The following is a 24,635-nucleotide window of genomic DNA, read 5'->3' as shown; positions in this document are numbered from 1 at the left end:
TAGGATTTTTTTAGCCTTGCTGTTTCCAGCACTTTTTCTACTCAGAAAATAAACAAACAATAATATATAATGTTCATCAATCTAAGTTCAATAATGAAATGAAAATAATTTACCAAACAGATGTGTTCTGGAATGCTTCCTATTTGAAGTTTCCTCACTCTTAACTATATGCCAAATCTATAAACCAATTAACAAATATAGGAGTTAAAAAAAACTCAAAAGAAACAAAACATACTAAGTATTTAGAAATTGCTTTTTGCTCTAAAGCACTGTGTCTTCTATGCAAACACTCTATGCTATTTCACATACTACCAGTTGCAGACATAAGACTTGAGAAATTCAATACAAGAATACAGCAGAGAAGCGTGCACATTTAAAGGATCGGGACTTCCAATTTAACAGAAAATCCAGATTTCACACAGCAATCTGCCACTAACATAGCTAGAGCAGGCATGTTTTATGCAGCTATTTTGTTTAGCTCATTAGAATCCTACTTGTCCTTAGTATAGTTGAACTGGAGGCAAAAGAAGAGAAAGAAATACACTTTGAAACAAAAGGAAAATTTCAGATAAAATAAAAGATACTATACCTGTATATTGTACCAGGAACATTGTGACACTCTTCAGGGAACTGTTTCACGTTGTATCCTACCGTGAGTTATTCTCTCCACAAAAAGAAAAGCCAAAGAACAACAAGCCCCCACTATACACTATCCCTAACCTGCCCCCCCATTGAGGAAAAGAAAGAAACAACCACAATTCAGCTCAGATCCGATGCTTCTGTTTAGCTTAGCTCCAGCCGAGCAACTGAGCTCTAGCAACGGAGTATAGGGAGGTGGATTCTGATGCCAGTAGCACTTCCATCCACTTCACTTACACAAAAGCAGGCAGTGGAAAATCCAGGAGCCTTGAAGACAAGGGCTGGAACTGGCTTTTATGAATTGCTATTACTGCATGTGTCACCATCCATCTCCAATGACGGACACTTATAGGCTGAATTGGGAGTGCAGGGGTGGGGGGGTGGAGGAGGTTGGAGAGCAGGTGGAGAAGCAATTAGCAGTATGTTCATCGGAGAATTCGTTCGGGATTTCATACATCAGTGCCTAAAGAAACAGCATGCAGTTGACAAATCAGAACTTTACGATTTGCATGCCTTAGAAGAAATCTTAGCTCGCAGCTCCAAACAAAATACCGCTTGCCCACTCTTAAAGGACACAGAAAGGCACCCCTCCACTTTCTCTTTCCTCCAGCTACTCTTGTTCCTGAGAAATCAACATTCAGAATGAATATTTGCTAATTTTCCCTAAGGAATTGTATTTAAAAGGCTGGAAGCAGAGGAAGTATAAAGAAATTAAATTCTATTGAACATGACATCTCTTAACAAAAAGGCAAGAAGCTAATTATTTTAAGTCAATTTTTCATCCTTAGTCCCACTCCCCAGGTACAGCTTTCACACCTATAATCAGTGGCTCACACAACTTTTGTACATATATTTAATACTGAAAAAAAAATTATGCCTACCTAGAAATAGCTGACTTAAAATCAAGATGAAAACCCAAGAGTTATGTGTAGGACTTACTATAGGCGACCTTAAGAAGTCACTTTATCTGTAAGTACTTCAATAGCACTCATCTACTAAATTAAAGCACAGTTTGTAGACCAATTTTTAAAATTAATCATGAGTAGGAACAAAAGGAGACAGTCTCTTAGGGAGGGAAAATGATACAACTGAAGGTGCATTGGGGTATCAGGAAACCTGGGTTCTGGCTCCAGTTCTTCAACTTTCTAGCTGTATAACTCTGGGTGAGACGCTTAACTTCCCTGATCCTAACTTTGCTTATTTATAAAGTGGAAATAATAGGACCTATCCTGACTGCTTCACAAGATTGTTGCAAAAAGCTAATTAGAAAATGGATGTGATAACCCTTTCATAAATTATCAAAGGATATAAATTTGTATGGGATTATTATTACTACAGCCTGAAACAAGTCTTGCTTATCTAACTGAAGTGAGGCACATAAGAAAAATTAAAAGAAGACCAAAATAATTTCTTTAAATTTTAAAATTAAAAAGAATCACTACTTTTTAAAAAATTCCACAGACAGGAAATTTTTGAAGACAATTTTAAATATGACATATAATTTTATCAGAAGCTTATTAAAAAGACTGAAGCCCTCTAATTCTCACTTTAATTTTTGAAAATTTGGTACATTTCCTTCATATGGTCTGATGTTATGCCTCATCTAGAGTGCAAGCTATTGAACAATGAGCATCTCCTTTGTTAAGTCTATTTACCTGGTACAGCCTCTCTGCCCAGTGGTGGGGAATGATTTGAGTTGACTGGCTAAATCTAAATCCACAAGGTAAAAATCCAAAGTCATGCTTTATGAGACTCCAAGCTGCCTTGATACTATATATACAGTGACCAGCTGGCTTAGGCTGGGACACAATTTTAGCACACGAAGTCCTGGGGTGGCCACACCTGGGGCACTAACTGATCCAGGCAACGTTTGGGGACCTTTGGTTCAGCCAAATCCCACATGCCCTGATTTCCATCTGTATGGTCGTTACTACCCAAGTGTATATCTGTCCAAATGGGTCAAATCTGAAGCAGCCAAAATTAAAGATGGGGCTATAGCAAAAATATCAGATGTTAGCTCCTCTCAGCCCCCTCCAATGGCATCTGTGGCCACAAATAAGTGCTTAGTCTAATTGTCATGAAAAGAAAACTAATAGTCCCCTTTGAATGTCATTGTCACTACTGAAAATGCCAGTGAAATATGCATTCAAAATCTATATTAAATCAATGGAAAATGGATCATACGAATCACAAAGGGTTAGGTGACTAGTACCTAAGAACAAAAGAAACATTAAAAGGGGGAAGAAAGGAAGGGCTGGAGCAGGAGCGGGGGTGGGGAAACAGATTATAGGAGCAGGAGGAGAGAGGAGGAAAGAAATTAATCTAAGGTGACAGCTTTCTTTCTAATGAAAAAAACATACTTGCTAGGTTCACCCCAAGTCTCACCTGGAACACCTGTTTCTTGAGGCACTGAGAATAGCTCTTTTACTACCATAGCTACAACCCTAGCCTTCTGTCTGCTGAGGTAAACAGACAAGAAATTGAAAAAGTACTGGTGGCCCTAGCACCAGAACTTACTTTCCTCTAGCATGTGTAAAGCCAAGCAAGTGGGATACAGTGCTCCAGAGGCCTCATCACTGCAATCTCCACCACAGCCTCACCTGTAGCAGGGCTGGCCACTAAAAATACATATAGCAACCCAATTTCAGGTTCTACAAACATTTAAAAAAACAGTGGCAAAAGAAACAAAGGCTGTGTTGCAGAATCTGGTTGTTATGCTTTGGGGCACTGCAATTAATTTCTGTACAAATTTAAGCTTGAAATTCATATTTCCAGAATTCCTCACAAAAGCCACTCAAATGGAAAAGGACAGTTAAAATATAAGGATCATATCACTAACATGACTGACAGAGTGTCCCAAAAGGTAATAAGGTGGGAGGCAGCGGCTTCAACTCAGATTAGCAAGAACAAAAACGAAAGCATCAGAGTATCCTGATACACACACACACACACACACACACACACACACACACACACACACACAACATACCCACCAAACCATTGTAGTGTTTCCATTATTCTGATTTCAAGCTCCAGAATGTAAACACTAATGGTGTGCTAAACCACTGGAGCTCCTCCTCAGCAGCAGTCATCAAGCCTGACTGATCTTTTCAAATGAATTCCCAGCATTAGCCACCTTGGATGCTGAGTATTTCTGTCAAAAACAAAAATCCCAGTGGATGATTTCAAAGAACCAAGAACTTGAACTAAACTATGAACCTAAACGAGGGAAAACACTAATTTGCTAAACTCCAAACAAAATGGAAATGTTAAAGACTTTGAAAGCAACAAAACTAGTGAATTGATTTGAACCAGAACAAAAACTTGTTTGCTGAATCAATCAAACTTGCACGAGAGTACAAACAGTTCAAGCTCCTGTAAAGACCACATTTCAAGGCTTGGTTTCACCTGCCTGACAGCCCACGAAGGAATCAAAGAATGAACACTGGATAAACAGTCAGGAGAATTAAGTTCTACTGTTTTTTTTTTCATTGTTTGATCTTGGCCATGTAATTTCTAAGACAGGAATGGTGGCACATGCTTGCAATTCCAGCACTTGGGACAGTTGAGGCAGGAGCATTGAGGGTTTGAGGCCAGCCTGGGCTTAATAACAAATCTGAAGCCAACCTGGATACACAGCAAGACCCTGCTCCCAAAAAACAATCAATTTATACTCTCTTACTTCAGTTTTCTTGCCTCAAAATGCCTAGACCGGGGTTGCCAATAGCCCAAGTCTAATACTCTATGTCAATTTTAAATTTTAATCTTAGTGATGAAATAGATGCTGTCACAATTTGGCCCTAATCTCTAGGAAGGAGAAAGATGGGCCACCTAAGGTCTCCTAAAGATTCATGCTTCTAGCTTATTTTGAAATATGCTTCATATGAAAGTTGATAAGTGTCCTTATTCAGCTTTGGGAATAATCAACCTAATAATTCTGTTTTAGAATGTCTCTCCTCGGAAAATGTTTCTGGAACAGTTTGTTTTCCTCAAGTGAAAGCTACAGGTGAAGTCTGGTTCCAAAAAAGAAAGAAGAAAGGAAATGGAGTGATCTAGACTATGCTGAGCACCTACTGCATGCCAGAGGTGCTACATTTTACATAACTATCTTAATTGGCCCTCACAATACAGCTACATGCTAGGTATTTTATAGGTAAGAAAACTGAGGTTTGCTCATGTTGAATGACTGCTTATACTTCACTGGTAAGTGATTGACCTGGGACTTGAACTTAAGCAATCTGAGTCCTTTACTATACCAACATTCTTATGATTAAAGGCATATCTCCGTCGCAATTCAGTGATCCAGCTGAAATTGCTTAGTGAATAAATTGCATGTTGAGTTCATGTAGTGAAAGCAGACTTCCTTAGATTTACACTTGGTTGTTTTCTTTAATGTCATCTCATAGTATGGTACAATGGTTAGGACCACTGGGCTCTGGGAGCAAACAGACTTGAGTTTCTTCAATCCTGGCTATGGACAAAACCATTCTGAGTCTCTTTTTTTTACCTGGCAAATGCAGAAAGAAGTAGTACCCATCTCATCAGGTTGTTGAAATTTGTCAGGGATGCAATAGCATTTAGCATAGTTCTTGGCACAAAATGACTGCTCAGTAAATGCAGATTTGAACTGTATATTTATAAACAATAATAAAAAGAAAGGTTATTTTTAAAAAGGAAACTAGGATTCATTGAACTTCAGTGCTCTTTGGTTGCAGTACTGATAGTCTGAGAAAAAGATTTTTAGAGGCCCACCTATACCCTCAAAAAAGAAGCTGCAATTTGTGGTAGATTAGCCTATTCATGAAGAAAAGAATATGGTATATTAATTGGGGTATCTAAGTAGGGACAAGGAAATGGGGGCCCTGGGCTCACTAAGCAGCAACTATCCCTAGTTTCTGAGAACCTATCCTCCTAAAGAGAGAGTCAGGAAGAAGACAGAAGAAGTATTGTTGGAAGTACTGGTAGGCTAAGGCATACATCTTCCTCTAATTCTTCAAGCCCTGGCTTCATTTCCTCTAATTCACCTGTGACCTTCTGGTCATATACTCCCTTCTCCTCTCCTCCCTCAGTTTATTCTGGTTTCATTGTGTTTCTTTTCTTAGCTATAGCTCTGTCTCTGCTCATCAGCATTAATCTGTATTTATAGAATTTGTGCCTGGCATTGCACTAGGTGCGATGGAGAGGTATCCAAAAGTTAACCAAAGAGACACATATTCCATGGCCAAACACATCTAAGACACACAGAGGTAGACCAGAGTTTTGGCAGCACAATAAATGCAGGTTTAATTGGATGGCTTGGTTGATTTCAGCACAAAATAATTTCTTCATGTACTTAATGATATGTACACTGAAGTATTTAGAAAAATTGTACTGATGTCACAATTTAATTTAAAATGTAGAAAAGGATGGCCAAAACTAATAAATATTATAAGATGTTAATTATAGAATCAAAATAATGAATATGTGGGTATTTAGTATATATTTCAACTTTGCCATACATATGAAAATTTTTGTAACAAAAGGTTGCTAAAAAGGAAAGGAGTAAAGGGTATGGCTTATTCAACCTCAAATGTTTGAGAACAAAATAATTTATAACGGAAAAAAATAGGACAAAATATAAAAACTGGTGAAGCTGAGTGATGGCACATAAGATTTCTTGTATAATTCTTGCCATTTTTATATATTTAAAAGTATTTCAAAATCAAAAGTTAAAAGGTAGTTTGTTAAATAGTGACTCCTTTCACCTAATATTTCAGTTGCCACTTTTAGCAGAAAGGGTGTTAATAGTAGTAGATATACTGGAAAGGAAGGAAGAAGAATGAAGGACAATAAAACCAACCCATAAATATACCTTGGGTGCCCTACTATATGCAAGATCATATACTAGGCACTGTGGGGGGTTCAAAGAGGTAAAAAGCATATTCCATGCCATAGGCAGGCTCACAGTGTAGATGAATGGCAAAGCAGTGTCTGAAAGAGTAGCTGGCTAGAACCGAGCTCCGTGAAGAGAGAAACATAAATATTAGAAGGGCAGGTTGAAGCCAGATTACAGAGATCAGGTTGAGGAGTTTGAACTTTATCCTATGGGTAATAGCAAATCATTTATAGTATGTGAGCAGGGTAAAGAAATGATCTAAATAATAATACAATTAGGGTAGATAATACAATTTGTTTGGGCATAGGTACTTTCGATATGAATTTGCTTTATATTCATATACTTCTAGCCCTTATATTATAGTACTTCCCATATGTGGACATAGTCTTTAGGGATTTCCAGCATTCCAGATGGTGCTCATCTTTCTAACGGTCACTTTCTGACATCTTTTTAGTCCACATCCCTTTCCCTCTTTTGGCCTCCTAAAGAAACTGACCAGTGCTTGCCTCGGCTCTGCTGAATCGGCAAGCAATAAGTAACTCTCATAAACATTTTTAAAATGAAGCTGCTGTGCTGGGAAATTCAGATTTCCTTAATAATCAAGCCCCAATCGTGGGTGGGACCACTGATTTGAACTGGAAGGACTGTTCAGCAAAGTAACATGTGAAGGAGTACAGGAAGGTGTTTCCTCTGTGTAGGAGACAATTATTCAAACTAATCTCTGTATATTGAAAAAAGACCTAACAGAGAGTGCACTGCTGAACAGTGACAAGTGATTAGGACAAAACTTCTCCAAAAGTGTAAATCAAAAAGTGGACTTCCTCTGTCTCCTGTTTTCTCCATCATAAAGCCCATCCTCTAATCCAGTCATGTTGCTCCCTCACTTACAACCACGTGATGGCTCATCCTGCCTATCAGGCAATGGCCCATGCTTCTTAACGAGCAGATTTTCTTCACTAACTGGCTGCAGGATTCCAGATTCCCAGTGGTTCGCATACACCATCTTACCTTTTTAAGAACTACCCATTTTTTATACACGACTACCTTGCATGTGTTGGTGGTTCCTCTGCTTCAAACCTCTACCACTTTGTCCATCTAGAATGTAGGCCAGTGATGGTGAACCTTTCAGAGTTTTCAATGATATAAACAGCCTGCTGTGGTATGGGTGCCACAGGTTCACCAGTAGTGGCCTACACAATGCCCACACAATCCTTATGATTTGTCATAGTTAAGACTGTGGTCTGACAGCTGGGCATGGTGGCACATGCCTGTAATCCCAACCACTCGGGAGGCTGAGGCAGAAGGATCACTGTGAGTTCGAGACCAGCCTGGGCTACAAAGTGTACTCAAGGTCAGCCTAAACTGCATAGTGAGACCCTGTCTCAAAAAAAAAAAAAAAAAAGAAAGAAAGACAGACAGACAGACAGACTGTGGTCTGTACGTTGCCCAAGCCTAACAGTAATTCAATCCACCATGTTCCCAGAGTACATGCCTCTCTTGCTGAGCACCTTGTACACTGAAATTTAATCATTGCTTTGAGTGTCTCTCTCCCCTACTACACTGTGACTCCCTAAGGGCAGACAGGGATTGCATGTAATGCCTTATTATATTCCCAGTGTTTAGCATAATATCTATTCCTGTATATGTGCTCAAATGTCAACTCAATGAATGAGTCAAATGCCCCTTGAAATCAAGCTCAGCATCTCTTGAAAGGTGAAAATTAGAATATTATGTGAACAAATAATCCTAGTGAAGTATGCTTGAGGTCCTGTCTGACGAAGAAATAGCAAGAGGACATTTCATGAAGCCTTACTGTGGCATAGTTTCAATTCCAGGAGATGCTCACTGGCACTAGTTGCTGCTAAAAAGAACAGCATCAGGAGTGGATGAAAAGGGTGCCCACTAGGGATTTCCTCATCTTTATCTTTCACAGTACACCACGGAAACAATGTTGTTCATGTAACATTCTCCATACTGTGTTGCAGCCCTTATAAATTACTGCTAAACTTTCATTTGTGCTTTGGCTACAGATACCTTTGGACTAGCCCTACTAATGGGTCGTCACTAAATGTTCTCCACTTCTTATTCTTACCTATGATTATTGTGCCAAGGAACACTATTTTGTAAGTGACCACCAAAATGCAGAGCTCCTAAAAGGCAAAGGGAACAGAGCTAATTTTAAAAGAAAAATCATGCTTCCCTTCCCCTCTAGACTGGCAATCTATTTCACTATGATGGCCATCTTATCATATTTTATACTATGTTACTAGGAAAGGCAAAAAAGGAAAATTAAGACTTCAGTAAAACTTCACACATTAGTCAAAAAAGACGAAACAACACTGAGGAGTAGAATGTAAATCTTTAGACATATGATAAGTAGCCACTTCTGAAAACAAACATTAAGGCTGTTTAAAACAAATAGCAAAAGCATTTAGCCTGTTCTGTAGACTAAACTGAGGTGCATGCTGAATTTTTAAAAACTGAGTCTGTTTTGATCTTCAAAAATGTCAAACTGGTAAACACTTCACTTTTTTGTACATATAAATCTAAGAGCCAAGCCTAGCTTGAGGAAGATTTAAGGGACATAAAATTTGTCTGAGGTGTCTGCCAAATTTCTGCAGCAGAGACAGAAACCCTGGAAAAGCTGACACAATCATAACTCTCACAGTATCACTAGTAGGCTTGTGCAGGGCTGAATGCACAGAAAGTCATTGTTCTTCTCTCATACTGTTTGTAAACAGAGAAGTAGATCATTTGCTTATCACCTATCTAGTAGCTCTTTTTTGTTGTTGTTGCTGTTTTTTTTTGTTTATTTTTTGTTTTTGCCTAGATAGTTCACACAGGAAGAGACCTGAGTTGGGGTGGAGAAAAGCATAAATTCCTATTGGTACATAGCCTAACTTTCAGTAGAGTAAATTTTCATTTATATGAAAATATAAATGAAATTTATATTTCAATTTGTTAAAGTCTTCTTTCATTTGTTCTTAAATGATAATTCCCATGTGTGTATCCTCTGCTTTCTGTCTAGAAGGCATTAAAGCAGTATTTATAAATATCTAGCAAAGAATTCAATACAGTGCTTTCACATAGTAAACCTACAATAATTCATTAAATGACCTGAAATGATTACTGTAATTTCTATGTTTAACTTAATTGCTCATGGAGCAGAACTACAGATTCTTTTGGAGTACTTGAAAGGGACACTTCTTTACAAAGCAATATCATTTTATTCATCTGTTTCATGCTTAAGATTTCTGTCCTTTAAAGAACACCTATTTTTGCACAAGGAGTACTGCTTGTAGGGAAAATGGAGGGTAGATCACACTGCAAGATCCAGAGTGACAATATGACCACTGATACACTTTTGTAGAAAATGCTACCTTACATTCATTCAGTTGTATGTCATTAATGCAATCCACGACATCGGCCTAAGATCACTTAACAGCACATGCATGGGCTGTATTCTGTAAATAGGATTAACTGTGGAATTCAACGAACACCTTCCCTGGGGACTAACTGCTAAAAAATACAACTATATGAAATTTTAAAAAATAAATTAACCAATGACATCGGAGCCCATGAGACACATTGTTTCTGGCACATTCAATTCTATCCCACTTTTCTGTAGCTATCTGCTGACATCCCCATCCCAAAAGACAGAGAATTTCGAAACATCAAGAAAAACAGCGCAACTAGAACTATTCCATCTCTCTTGCATGAAGTGTTAACATACACAAAGGAAAGATCTCTGTACATTAGTACAACGTGAACCATGACACGGTAAAAATATGTCAGTCTGGGGCAGTTTTTGTTATGCAACAGTTCACATATGACCTGCCCAAAGGGATGTATGATTCTGTATTCACACTGACAAAGACCAATAGAGACTGCAGGAAAATGAAGACAGCAGAGTTGCACCAGGGGTTTCTGACTTTTTCGCTGAAAATATTCTAATCATAATAACTTTTTGTTTCACTTCTATGTATTTAATCTTTCTCAACTACAAATCAGGAATAACTAAATGTATTTAATATTTTTGCTTTGAGAATTAAATGCAATACAAGACTGCCTGGCACACAATAGTTAACCTACACAATCCACAACAAGAGTTAACATTAACTAAACCCCTATTATGTGTCTGGCACTGGCCTAACAACCCAGTACAAAGTAAATTGTAAGAGGAAAAACCGATGCTAGAGAGAAAAGCAAGTAATGAATTCTCACATGTCTTATAAGACAGTCTAAGAAGTTTGGATATCACCCTAAGGACAACGGACAACTATAATACAGAGTAGATAGCTTCAGATTTGTGATTTACAAAATTTATTTTGTCAGCATCAGGGGAACATGGATTGGAAGGATAAGTTGGAGACAATACTAATCCACGCTATGAGAGATACATGTGGATTATTAGGTGGCAGGCTTGTCCCAGGCGAAGGCAATGGTAACAGAGTGGACATGGGAAAAAATTTTAAACAATTTTTTAAAAAATTAATGAATGTTTCGTTGTAAAAATTTAGACACTGAAAATATGTAAAAAGTTAAAAATAGAAGTCATATGCAATATTATCATTTACAACAAAGCCGTATTAGTATTTTTGTGCATATTTAACCTTATAGGGTTTCTTCTGGGTGTATAAACAGATGTGTGGTGTGTGACGTGTGCACATATTTAAACTTAAAGTTGTCATTCTGTAGTGATGGTTTTATGACTTGAATGTTTTCTTAATGTATCATAAACAACTTTCCATATCACTAAATAAACTTTGGTAACATCAACTTTCTTAGATACCTAATAATCCATTTTATAAATGTACCATAATTGGTTCCATTCAAACTCTAGTATTAGACATTTAGAATAGTCTCTTTTTTTGTCCCTTATCATAAACAACTCTGGTATAGATATTCTGGCAGCTAAAATTTTGGAAACATCATGATCGTTTCCTCAGTAATGAGGTCTACAAGTTGAACTGGTAGGTTGAAAGACATGTACAATCTTCAGATTTCTGATACATAATGATAAAATGATTTCCAGAAGTACTGTTGTCAAATTACAGTTCTACTAGCAGTGTCCATGACTATCAGGAGATAGGTTTGAGAGTTATGTCAAGGATGAAATCAATTGGACTCGGTGCAGACAGAGGAGGGATGTTTCCTGGCAAAGTATCAGGGCAGGAGCAAAGTGAACTCTGTCAAGAAGGACAAAGCAATGGGCAGGACTCAGAAAAAATTGTAAATTATGAGAATGAAAAAGTAACCGTAGTGAAATTATGGGCATTTTCATTTACTGCTTTATTTAGCAATAGTAGTATATGTAGCCAACAGCTAATCTTTTCATTGTGTTTGGCACTCTGTGCTACCAAGGTCCAAGGTCCATGGCTACATTCATGTGAATTTGTGGATCCGTTCTTTTCATCCAACAGTCATTTATTAGGTGCCTACTATATGCCGAGTGCTGTTTCTGGATGCCACATAAGTGTCATTCCTGGATGTTACATGTATGAAAATGAATGAGCCCAGGTCCTTGCTCTCAAAGAGCTCACAGTCTAGCAGAGGAAACAAACATCCACAAACTGACACACTACAGTGGGGTAAGCCTGGAACAGAAGCAAGTGTAGGGGCCAATGCAAGCCTTGCTCTATGTGTACATTCCCGTGTGTGTGAAGTGAGGGTGCTAAAAGGGCTTCCCAAACGTGAGCCAAGTCTTAAAGGCAGAGGACTTCCTCAGACGGCTAAGGATCACAGATTATACTCACATTCCTTACTAGTTCCTTTCATATATGTGCCACTGCTTGCAAGGACACTCAGTAAGGCAGAAAGGTTGCTTTTACTGAATCCAAATTCATTTTTCCTTGTGAGCGTGTCAAGCTAGAAATTGAACCCACAGCTACACACATACTAGGCAAGTATTTTACCACTGGGTTGTATTCTGTCTCCAAACCTACTCTTGAATACTAATAATAGCCTAAGGGCCCGGTGTGGTGGCCCACACCTGTAATCCCAGCACTCGGGAGGCTGAGGCAGGAGGATCACTGTGAGTTCCAGACCAGGCTGGGCTATAAAGTGAGCTCAAGGCCATAGTGGGACCCTGTCTCAGAAAGACGAAAAAAAAAATAGCCTGTCTATTACTTTAATATACATATGAGCATAGCATGTTTTGGAAATAATGTGATCATGGTAAAATATAAAAGATTACAGGCAAGTGTTACATATAGGCTTTTAAAATAATTTTGTTGATATGGCTATAATCATATTCACATCTACCAAGTCCTACTAATTCTACCTTCCAAATGTCTTTGAAATCTATTCCCTTCTCTCATATGTCACTACTCTTAGGTCCTTATCATCTCTCTGATGAAAAGAGCATCTACCTCCTACACTGGTCATGTTTCTCTCCAGTGCGTCCTTCTCACTAGCATCATCCAAATGTGAAAATCTGATCACAACACTCATCTAAAACATTTTAATTGTTTTTTACTGTCTACAAACAGTATTTCCCAAATTTCAATGATCTGAATACAACTTCATGATATTTAGCACCTTCACATTGTCATTTGCCTAGTACTTGCTTAAATCAATTTAAAAATGGTTTGTTTTCTATTTTGACCAAATCAAATCCTAAGTAAATGTAGATTTGATGTGCTAATGCAGTTTTGTATTTTGCACCCCTGGTAGATGCCCTACATTTTCAGAGCCAAGTGGCCTACCAGGACATACCCAAACTACAGCTGGTTCTTGCAGCTGATTCTCAATTCTTCACAAATCAGACCCAAAGTATCTTCCATACTCTTCTCCTACCAGTATACCTTCTTCTTCCAAAAATGCACCCAAGCCATGATGAATTCCCCAATATTGAACAAAAATGTCCTACTCCTGTACAGTCACATGTTTTTCACAGACTAACCCCTCTGTTTAGAATTCCTCCCCTCTACCCTTCTCCACCTGGCAAAGTCATCATCCTTCAAGATCTATCTGTCATATCATCTCCTCACAGAAGCCTTCACCCTGACTCTCCCTTCTGGCTAGTCACTCTTTCCTCTATGACTCCACAGCAGTTTGTACCTGTCTCTGTTATACTACACGCTAGGGAACCTCAGAATTGTGGGCATCTATCTTGCCAACTAGATCCAAGGAGAGCTCACATCTCGTATTCTGTTGCATCTCCAAACCTCCACGCAGGGAGATGAAATGGAGCAGATAAAATGACTCAGGTCACTTTTTTTAACAAAAAGCTAAAATAAAACCCAAAGTACTGTCCAGGTGCAAATAGCTTAGAAGTATAACATATTTTACAAAGAGTATCATCTAATTCAGAAATAGCCATACTGACTATAGTTTTGGCAGACAATCAGCCACGGTTGCAAAGCAGTTAAACTAATTTGGTTTTGGCAGCTACTTTACAGCAGATATGTTCCGACATAGAAATTCAAAGTGAATCATTTGTGTTTCTGCCAGGATGATTCCTCACAATGGAAAGTCAAGGACAAAAATGAACATCAGGACTAGTATGATGGACAGAACATGGGATTTAGAGTCAGAAATGTGTATATACCAGCCCCAACTCAACTCCTTAGAAGCTATGTGACTTTCTGTATTTAAATTCTCCACACTTAAGTTTCTTCTTCTAGAAAAAAGTGAGAATACTACTACATATATCACAAAATAATGTAACAAAGTGCTTATGATGATGCTTGGGATATTATATGGACTCAATAAATAGTCATTATTGTCACTGAATTAGATAATTACAATTCAAGTAATCTGCACAAGGAGCTCAAATGCATTTCTTTAAGAAAATAAATTTATGGTACTAGGTTTTCGAACTGACAGCTACAGATTGTAGCTAAGAATAGCCACAAACAAAATATGTGTAAGACAAACTTCTTCTTAGATTTAGATTAAACTCACACCTGGAACATACCACCACACTTCTTTGTGTTCTCCAAAAACTGATCTCAGATCAGGTTCCCCTAGAATGAAAAGAAAAATTACCCGATCTTAGTTCGTCTTTATTTCCCAATATATCTCTGCTGACACTGCTTACTCCAATCAGGCACTCAGCGCTCCCTCCTCTATCCACACTTCTCAAACTCCAATCCCATTGTCAGGATGCATTTTCCCTACCTCTGCCCATTTCAAATCCCTTTTCCACTTTGGACCCCAAGTTTAAGTTCAGTTCCTTCACAAAGCCCACCAGGATTGTTCTGAAAGATAAGTTTCAAGCCTTCAGCACTTCCTGTGTTAAGCTTGAACGTCCACAAATCAACCCCCGCTCCCATCAGTATGCCCCTTTCCATTAACCCCTTGCCAGTTTTTGCACGCGCTTGTAATAATATAATTAATACAGTCTGTTTCACAACGGTCTATTCTGCAGTTAGGGTGTCTCCTAGATTTTTATCAACATTAGTGCTATCAGTGTTTGCTGGAACCCTTTAAGATGCTCGGCTTTAAAACTGCTCTAACTAGCCTAGTACTCTCACCAGAGAACGGCACTGAACCTTAAACATACGTTTCTCAAAAGCAAGATTTCTTCCTTTTTCAGCTCCTTATCTCTTCTGGAAACTGAGAGGAAACCCTTTCCCGCATCAGGACCCGGCCAGGGAAAGGGCAGTGGCTGGAGTGGCCAGGAACCGGATGGCTACCCTTTGTGTCCCAACAAGAAAAAGAAATCTGACAAGTCGCGCCTGGGGCAAGACAAGGGATTCTCAGGACCCCAGGGGAAAGTGGGAGTGTGTGCGTCGGGAGGGGTGGGTGCTCAACTCGGAATGGCAAACTGTGGGAAGAAAGCAAAGAGATCACCCAACTCCTCCAAGCAATAAGGAGAATCCACGAGCCGCCCAGGAAAGCCCCTATAACGAACTCTAATTTCAGTCATTTGAGGAGGCACAAAGCGGGAGAAGGGGGGCACTGTGGCAGAAAAAGAACTTAGGCGGATTAAAGACGGGGGAATCGGACAGCCAGTGCTCCCGCGGCTCTAGGTAACTGGCGCCCACCCCAGACACCCAGTCCCGGCACCCCCTTCCCCGCAGAGGCGGAGCTGGGCGGAGTTAGGGCGAAACACCGCGGCCCCGGAAGCACCTTCCTCCCTGGGCCCCCTCATTCCCACAGTCCCCAGCCACAGCCGCTCAGGCTTTCTTCCTCTCTGACCTCCAGTTCCCCGGCTACCGAAGTGCTACTCCTTAAAGAACCGCGGAAAATCGGGCAGGCGCGGCAGCTCCTGGGCGCAGAGTACCCTCGCGGCGTCCTGAGCCATGTAACTGTCTTCTCAACTCCGCGCCTCGCGCTAGCGGGCCTAGGCTCGGCACTTGGGCCCAAGGCGGCTCTCTCACAGATACGGTGGCTGCTTCAGCGCTTCCTATTGGTTACTAGTCACCAGGAAAGCCCCAGGCCCAATCCCTTGTCCTCATGGGAAATGTAGTTTGAGGTCGCTGGAGGCTGTTCTTCCGGGGAGGCAGGGTGTCTAACACTGGTATTGGTGGAGAGATGAAAGTATAAATGGAGGATTGTGGGAGATGTAGTGAAGACTTATATATCTCTATCTCTATCTCTATCTCTATCTATCTCTATCTCTATCTCTATCTCTATCTCTATCTCCATCTCCATCTCTATCTCTATCTCTATCTCTATCTCTATCTATCTATATATGTATGCATACATACCTGCAATTTCTATCTCCACCTGCGCTTCCTATAGTCTCTTGAGTGACTGAAAAGGGTATACTGGGTATTATAGTTTACAGTGCACTGCTGTGCAAAATCATTCTCCTAGCCTATGAGGTTGTGCTTGTGCGGGCAGAGAAAGGCTCTAGGTTTATTTTATTTTCTTTTTTTTGGTACCGGGAATCGAACTCAGGACCTTGCACTTGCCAGGCCAGCGCTTATGCCACTGAGCTATATCCCTGGCCCTCTAGGTTTATTTTAATACTTTTATTCACATTTTATGGAAAGTATTTTGTATAATGATTTGACATTCTCCTTACGTTTTGAATTTTTTTGCAATATTTATGCAAAACCTTGAATTTTAACTGGAAAAGAGATGTGGCCCTTTAAGATTGTCAAAGTTTCTTTTGTGTGAACCACCTGTATTAGAATCACTTCAAAGGCACTGGGAAATGTATGTTTTGTTTATAATTGGGTATCATATTTCCCGTTAGAAACAGCATCATAATTAAATGTAGAAATGTGATATAGGCTAGCCCAGGAGAAGACTGCTTTGGAGAACAGTGACCACATACAGTACACTGGTGTAATGCAAGACTTTCGAACAGGTAGAAAACTCAAATTGAATAATAACAAAATAACTATATATCCTTAAAAAAATATTATCTTTGGAGTAAAAATATGTTTCAAAGGGTAGATTAAAAAATAAGTGAAGACTTTAGACACTTTCAAGTGATTTAAAGATTGAGGAAAATGGTTATTAGAGCTAATTTTACTAAATTTTGACACACACACACTGTTGGAGACAAATTCTTTCTTTCTTTTTTTTTTTTTTTTTTTTTTTTTTTGCTATGCAGTTGAGGCTGGCCTTGAACTCACTTTGTAGCCCAGGCTGGTCTTGAACTTGCAAGGATCCTCCTGCCTCAGCCTCCTGAGTGCTGGGATTACAGGCATGCGCCACCACACCTGGAAATTCTTTCATTTGAATGAATCATTACATGTTAAATTACTGCAGCTTTCCTGATAAGGACAATGTTTTGGTAAGGGACAGAATTTGGGAGTCATTATGGACTTTATGGATCTGTTAAATTACTACAGCTTTCCTGGTAAGGACGACATCCCTTCCTCAGGCATGGCCTCTTCCAGAAGTAGAATGAGTTCTCCCTTATCCATGTTCCATGGAATCATATGTAGACTTCTTCAGAGTACTTTTTCACAATGTATACTTGTTTATCTCCTTCTTTTGCACAGATTGCTGGCTAATTGAGAACAAGAACTATTTTCCAATTTTCTAGCAATAGTACCTAGCCCAGACCCTTGCACAAAGCAGTTTGCTGAATAAAAGATTGCATCTATTAAGTTCTTTTCCTCCACTTCTTTTCAAATTTTAGGCAATTATCTCAGCAAAATAACACTTTCATTTTGACTCACATGTGGAATGAAGGGAAAAGTGAACCATATTTTATACAGGGTCTGTACAAAGGCATATGGGCAGATAGAGTACAAGAAACAAATAAAAAATTTCATATCGCACAATCTAGATTAGTCAGGAATAGCCTAACAATGAAGTCAAACTTAAACTCGAAAGTGTTAGAGAACCATCGAAAGATTTTAAGGAAAAGAATAGCAGATGGAGTTGGTAGATGTGGGAAGTGAGGGAAAGGGAAGTGTCCATAATGACTCCCAAGTTGTGACTTGGGAAACAGTGCATGGTAGTACCATTCGCAGAGATAGGGAACCCAAAAGAAAAGTAAGTTTTATGAAGGACAGGAAAGAATCCGTTTTGGACATGTAAAATTTGAGGAGTTTATAAAACATTTGAGTAAAGATAACTGGTAAGCTGATGAAAAATGCAGGCCGCAAGCTCAATGGCAAGGAACTAAATAGCTGGAACATTTAGCTGGAACTAAATGTTTGGGAGACATCAGTATATAGTTGGCAATTAAATAACTGGAACTGTATTAAATTTCACTTAAAGAGTATTGAGAAAATAATATTTTTACAGTACTGAGGATTGAGCCCAGGACCTTGCACATGCTAGGGAAGGACTCTACCAGTAAGCTACACACAGTCACACAAAAATAATTTTTAAAAGACAAAGATTCCACTGGGCATAGTGGCACATGCCTGTAATCCCAGCACTTGGGAGGCTGAGGTAGGAGGATCGTTGTGAGTTTGAGACAAGCCTGGGCTACAAAGTGAGCTCAAGGCCAGCCTGAACTTCATAGGGAGACCCTGTCTCAAAAAAAAAAAAAAAAAAAAAAAAGACAAAGATTCCATGTCGAACCCTAAAAATAACAATATCCAAGTAGCAGATAAAGATGTGCTTTCAAGGGAAGCTGAGAAGAAGGGACAGATAGATGAACCAATATAGAGTGGAATTTTTGGAATACAGCACATAAAGGCCAAGTGACAGAAGAGCAGAAGAATAACAAGGAAATATTCATTTATGCTCAGCAAGTATTTATTATAACTATAAGATGCCAGGCATGGTTCTAGATGCTAACAACAGAGAAGTGGGAAACACACAGCAATAACAACCTTGCCCTTTGAAGGTTATATTCCAGTAGAGAGAAACCATCAACATGTAAGAGAAATAACTGAACTACAAGGCAATGCAAAATAATACTTCTGGCCTCCTGGACCTTGCCCTGAATGCAAAGGTAACCACTGGAGATCGGTCTGCCCTCTGAAGCAGAGGCCCCAGAGCTCCAACCCATCCTACCGGTTAGTCCAACAGGAATGAGGGGGCCCGGGGCATACTCTGCCTTCTCCCTCTGGCCAGACCGTCATCTCCATGGAGGAGCCCCAGGTAATCATAACTATAGAGGAAGAAGAAAACAGCCTGTCTCTGTCTCACAGGTGCAAGTCTCTCGGTCCTTCTTTTCAGTCCTGGCCTTCCTTCCAGCCATCACACCTCAGAGACAGGAGTCACTGGTGAGGAGGTAATATGCTATTTTTGACAACCCTTAGGCTGTAACTACTTGTTAGGTCTTTCTTGAGCATCTCTGTCTTCCTGAGAAACCACTTTGAAGATACCACCATGTATTACAGCAGCCATTGATATTTTCCTACTAATCTGTACATAATTCTGTAATGTTTGTATTATTCCTATGTTATTTCATAAATGGATGTTTGTTTACTACTGTGTGTTTCCTACAACAACCATTGAGAATAGTCAATGAATATTCAATTGGTCACTCATGTATTGTTCTATTTATTTTCTTTAGAAACCACTTTGAAGATACCAAAGTATAGCACAACAACCATTGATGATAACCTACCACTTTTGTCTGTTACTCACTATTATTTGTCTATTTGTTTTCCTGAGAAACTATCTTGTAGATAACAATATGTAAAACAACAACCATTGATAATTTCCTACCACTTTGTCTGTAATTCGGTAAGTCCCCCTATTACTATGTTATCCTTCTTTTACTCTTTAAAATAATAAAAAAGAAATAATAGTTCTGGATGGATTATTGGAATATATATATGTGTGCATACATCCAAAGGTGATACTTTTTGATCCATTTTTATATAAGAAGATGAATTTGTCAAATGATGGCCCAGGATAAATCCTTCTGGCTGCATTCAGAAATTAATTAATAGTTCAAGTTCTGAGTTCCATCCAGAGCTAGTGTAGAGCTCAAGTCATGGCCAGGATACAGATTTATAATGTGGAACACGTTTAGCTTCAATCTTTGCTCAGGTTAAGATCTAGTCAGTCTGTAGCTATCTTATAGGCCAGAGTGGATTCATGGTTAGTGGCCATCAATCCCAGTTTAGGACAACCTGATAGCGATATAAGCTCTAGGTTTAGTCATGTTTTAGTCTGTGGCATGGACCTGAGTGCCTCTATGATTACTGTTAAAGCTCATGCAGAGCGTTCCAGAAATCTAGAGTATCCTGAATTATAACTCATTGTGAAATCAGTGTGCAAGATTTGGATTCAAACTTCAGCCATAATTAGGATTTATTCTGTATGTAGCAAGAGGCTTTAGGACCAGTCTTAGCCCACGGACTGTGGTAGAGCTCAGCTCAAGGTATGACCTTAGGTTTTGGTCAGTGTTGGAATCACTTTTATTTCTAGACCTGGGAATCAGAAAAGGCCAAGATTATGGCTCAGCCTAGGGTTAATGTTCAGGATGATTTTTCTGGCTAGGGAAAGTTTTTATATATGTATATGAACAGCATTTATGTTCCGTCATCTGTCAAGTCAACTTCAATTTAGTGTTACCGATTAGAGTTTCATCTTGATCCAGTAATTAGGTCTCATTCTGTAGCCAATAGTAAGGCATAGACCGCATGTAAATTTCAGTCTGTTGCGATGTTAGGACATTACTTGTTGTTATGGTATATATGTGGCTGATTCCCCAAACCCTCATGCACTCATAGGTGGGGTTTTAGGTGAGTGGATCATAGGGATGTGATTCTCATCAGTGGATTAGCCCATTGATGAATTTATAGCTAAATGTGATCGTGGGATGTAAAGCCTGGTTGGAGGTGGTGAATCACTGGGGGCATGGCCTGGAGCGGTCTATCTTCTTCCCTCCTCCCTTGATAACTGCTCTGATTCATGCTGCTATGCCATGAGCTGTTTCTTCTCTGCCGTACTCCTCTACCAAACTGACTTGCCGTAGAGCCAGCCAAGAGTATGGACTGAAACCTCTACAAACTGTGAGCCAAAATAAACCTCTCCTCCTCTGAGTTGTGGGTGTGAGGTATTGTGTCTCACAATTAGAAAATAACTAAGACATCTTATGATGTGCCTGTATTAGTTAGCTTTGTGTTACTACAATGAAATGCCTGAGGCAACTAACTTAATAAAGTGAAATGGTTTATTTAGTTCACAGCTTTGGAGATTCAAGTCAGTCATTGCCATTGGTTAGGGATTGTGGTGAGGGTCCTGGACACCAATGGCAGGAGTTCTTGTTGGAGTGAGTGATCATATCACAAAGAGAAAATCAAAGAGAGAGGATGTGCAGGATCCAACAATACCTTTTGTGAGCAGGCTCTCAGTGACCTAAGCACCTCCCATACAACCCTACCTCCTCTCGTTTCACAATATCGATTGTACATTTTGGACCTTATTTACTCTTTCAATTTGGAAAGAAGAACTGGGGTGGGGGAAAGGAGAAATGAAAGAAGGGAAAAGGAAAAATACAAGATAGTTAAGACAGTTACACTAGTAGTTTTTCTTAGGTGATTGAAAAGAAAGGTTTCTGCTAATATTGTTTGGACAACTTCTTTTATGCCTATATCTTGTACTCTGAGTAATGACTTTGAAGATAACAATAAGCAATGTATTAACTATTGTTATTCTATTATTCTATTATTTTGTTTGAAGTTTTGTTTTATTTTTTCCATAAAATAAAAACCCTACCTCCTAAAGATCCTTAGCACCTCCCAATACCATCCTGGGGACCACACCTTTACATACCGACCTTTGTGAGACGTTTAAATTACACTCAAACCATAGCAATGCCCTAGATTTTTATCTCAAACTAAAGTTAGCATTTCTTCTGTGGACAGCATTATGGTATAGTTTGTGGTGAGAGTTTTGACAAAAAATGTGAACAAGATTAGGAATGCATATTTGACTGAGTAAATTCAAGTTGTGATTTCTGACTTTAGCCAGTGTCAAGTTTTGTCATTGGCCACAGCAGATATTAGGAGTGGCCTATGGAGCTAAGTTACAGTGGCCAGTGTTGGTCCTCATTCAGCGGCCAGAGTTAGGCCTCAGTCAGTGTAACCCAATTTAGTATTTCAGTTTGGCCAGTATCAGAGTTGAGGTCCCATTTTGACCTTATGTAGTATTCATATTTATTGTGTGCTGGAGGTGATGCTATGTGATTAAACTTTTTTACAGTCTGAGAGACAGACACTAGTGGCCAGAGTAGAGCTTACTGTGAAGTTTTTCAGGCTAAGAGCATCAACAGTCCCTTCAGATTGCTGATGTTACATTTCAACCTATGGACAGAGGTGGGGCAAGTATACACAGCTCATAGACTCCAGCTTGATTTAATGTTTAGAAGCTGAGGTTATAATCAGGATTTTTTGATGCGGCTGTTGCTAGGATTTGAGTTCAGAGTATTCAAGTACTGTTGTTAGTCTGAGACATAGGCTCTGGCTAGTGTAAGAGGAATTTTAGTATTAGTAGAGCTCAGTCTGTACTGATGGTTAGTGATCACCCTGTGCTCAGTGTCATGGGTACCTCTATCTTCAATTTAGGGCTAGGTTTGTAGCCAGACTGATTGCTGAACCTCCAGCTAGTGCTAGGACTCAGCCTGTGGCCACTTACATGGTGAATTTTATGGGTTTAAGACTCTTTCACAAAGGTTAGTACTCAGGTTCAGCCTGTTGTTGGGTCTGATAATGTGGGGAGGGATTTGACTTAGCTTTGTAGTTAGGAATCACTTTTAACTAGGCTTAGAGCTCAATCTTTAGGTCTCAGACTGTGGGCAGGGTGTATAGTCGTCATCCTAAGTCAGTGCTCATATCATATTGTGGCCAGAAATCGGGCTCAGACCTTGGCCATGGTATGTTCAGTCTGTGTTCAGGGTTAAAGCTAAATTTGTTGCTACTTTTTAGGCTAAGCACATGAATTGTGTTTGTTTTGCTTCTGCTTGGTTATCTTAATTAATTTTTAAGGTTTGGGTTTGGTGCTTGTTCAGTGCTGGTGAGCAGTTCAGTTTCTAATGCCTGAAATCAGTCTTTAGGCAACCTATGGTCAGAATTGGGAGCCAGCCTGGGAATAGCATTTAAGCTACAAAAAGGGTTCAGTCTATCTCAAAGATTCAGGATCAGTTATCTTGGCTACTTTTCTGCCATTGCTGGGACAAAATACTCAGCACCCAAAATTAAGGAAGGAAAGGTTTATTTAGCTCACAGTTTGTGGAGCTTTCAGTCCATACTCACACCCATAATCCCAGCACTGCACCACGAATCAGTCATGAACTCTAGAAGCCAGCCCCCAGCTCTGCATGAGGCCTTGAGGGGGACATCTAGACACAAACTATAACATCAATCATTAGTCATTTTGAGGGAATCAGATTTATTTTCAAGTTGAAAGCTCAGGTTGGAGGTTAGGATTATGGACTCAGTCTGTGATGAGAGGTAGGAATTCAGTTTGTGGCCAGAGTTTAAGATATTAATCTGTAACCTGTTAGAAGCTGTGGGGCTTAGGAGTCAAATCAATGGCCATTGATGGGGCTCTGTCTATCTCTTTATTAGGGTATCACTGAATGATCAGATGTATGAACCCTTCTGCAGCCAGGTTTGAATTTGGTCTCTGAACAGAGTTAAATCTCAGGCTGTGGGCATGTACAGGGTACTGGCTGTGAGCAGGATTAGGGCATATGCTGTGGTCAAAATATATCTTCAAGTTTTGTAGAAGATTGAGTTTCACTTCTTGGCCATGATTAAGTCACAGTCCTTGGACACGTTTAGCTCTTGGTCTCTGTACATGTTTTCTTCTCTGTGTGAGGCCAAGTTTAGTAGTCATTTTGCTGCCAATGTCAGGGTCATTTTCTGGTTAGTGCTAAGTCTGTGGAAATTGTAGCTGGGTTAGTTTCTAAGATCAGATCTCAGGTTGTGACTGAGTTAGAGCACCATCAGTCTGTGGTCATGGTGAGAGTTCAGCTAGTATCTGTGCTGAGCTCTCATTTTGTAGTGAGTGTAGGATATTAGATGTATCCCAGAGTTAGGTCATAGTCTGTAGTGTGGTCCAGCGACTCAGCTTGGGAACAGGCTTAGGGTCTGTGGCTGATGTTATGTTAGATCTTTGTATGAATTAGAGAGTGATTTATGGGCCATAGTTAGGGTACAATAGAAGATCAGGGATGGAGACTTAGTTTGAGACTCTTCATAGCTCCTTTCTCTTAGACTGGACTTAGGCAGTTAGTATGTTACTAGGCTGGGGAACTCAGTTTATTTAATCAGGGTTAAGACTTTGGATGTCAGCAGAGAGAGGCTCATTGTATGAGTAGAATCAAGCTCTCCATTAGTGGCTATGGTAAGAACATGGTCTATAATTACAGAGTTAGGAACTCAGCTTATGTCTTGGGTTAGATGTAGAGTTGGTGACCAGGGTTAAACAAGGGACCTGTATCCAGAGTTGGCAGTGTGGTTCATGACTATGCTTAGGAGACTTGCTGCTCAGCCTGTGGCAAGTGATAGTGCTTTAATTATATCTCAATAAAGTTGTCATCAATAGGTTTTTGGAAAGCAGAGTCCTACACACACAATAGTAGGTATTTATTATGCAGGGTAAGAATCAGGGAGAGAAATTGATTCCTGAATGTGGACCAGCAATGTCCTTGGCATCTCAGACATGTGTGTTTGGAAGGCAGTGCAAACACTGAGATTGAGGGAAAAGGAAAGAACTGGTAAGTTGAGTGCTGATACCCCAGGGAAGCAGATACATGCTTCTTGAAGGAGAGACATTTTTCCAAGTGTCT

The 24,635-nt window shown here is 39.6% G+C and overlaps 1 protein-coding gene across 2 annotated transcripts in view; it reads right to left on the bottom strand.

The window, feature by feature from the left end:
* Enox2 (ecto-NOX disulfide-thiol exchanger 2) overlaps positions 1-15,875 on the bottom strand; it is a 331,866-nt gene extending 315,991 nt beyond the window's left edge. Inside the window, exons 1-2 of one of the 2 annotated variants that reach the window (XM_005401231.2) lie at positions 15,662-15,875; positions 14,425-14,484 (exon numbers count right to left, since the gene is read on the bottom strand). The gene's annotated coding sequence lies outside the window, so the exon portion shown is untranslated. The remainder of the gene's footprint in view (positions 1-14,424; positions 14,485-15,661) is intronic. The other variant, XM_005401230.2, reaches the window with a different exon arrangement.
* Between the last annotated feature and the right edge of the window lie 8,760 nt (positions 15,876-24,635).

Source organism: Chinchilla lanigera, unplaced genomic scaffold (genome assembly GCF_000276665.1).
Source record: "Chinchilla lanigera isolate Chin_1 unplaced genomic scaffold, ChiLan1.0 scaffold00072, whole genome shotgun sequence".
Lineage (NCBI taxonomy): Eukaryota > Metazoa > Chordata > Mammalia > Rodentia > Chinchillidae > Chinchilla > Chinchilla lanigera.
Note: the sequence above shows the minus strand (reverse complement) of the source record. Positions and strands in the feature narration are given on the sequence as shown.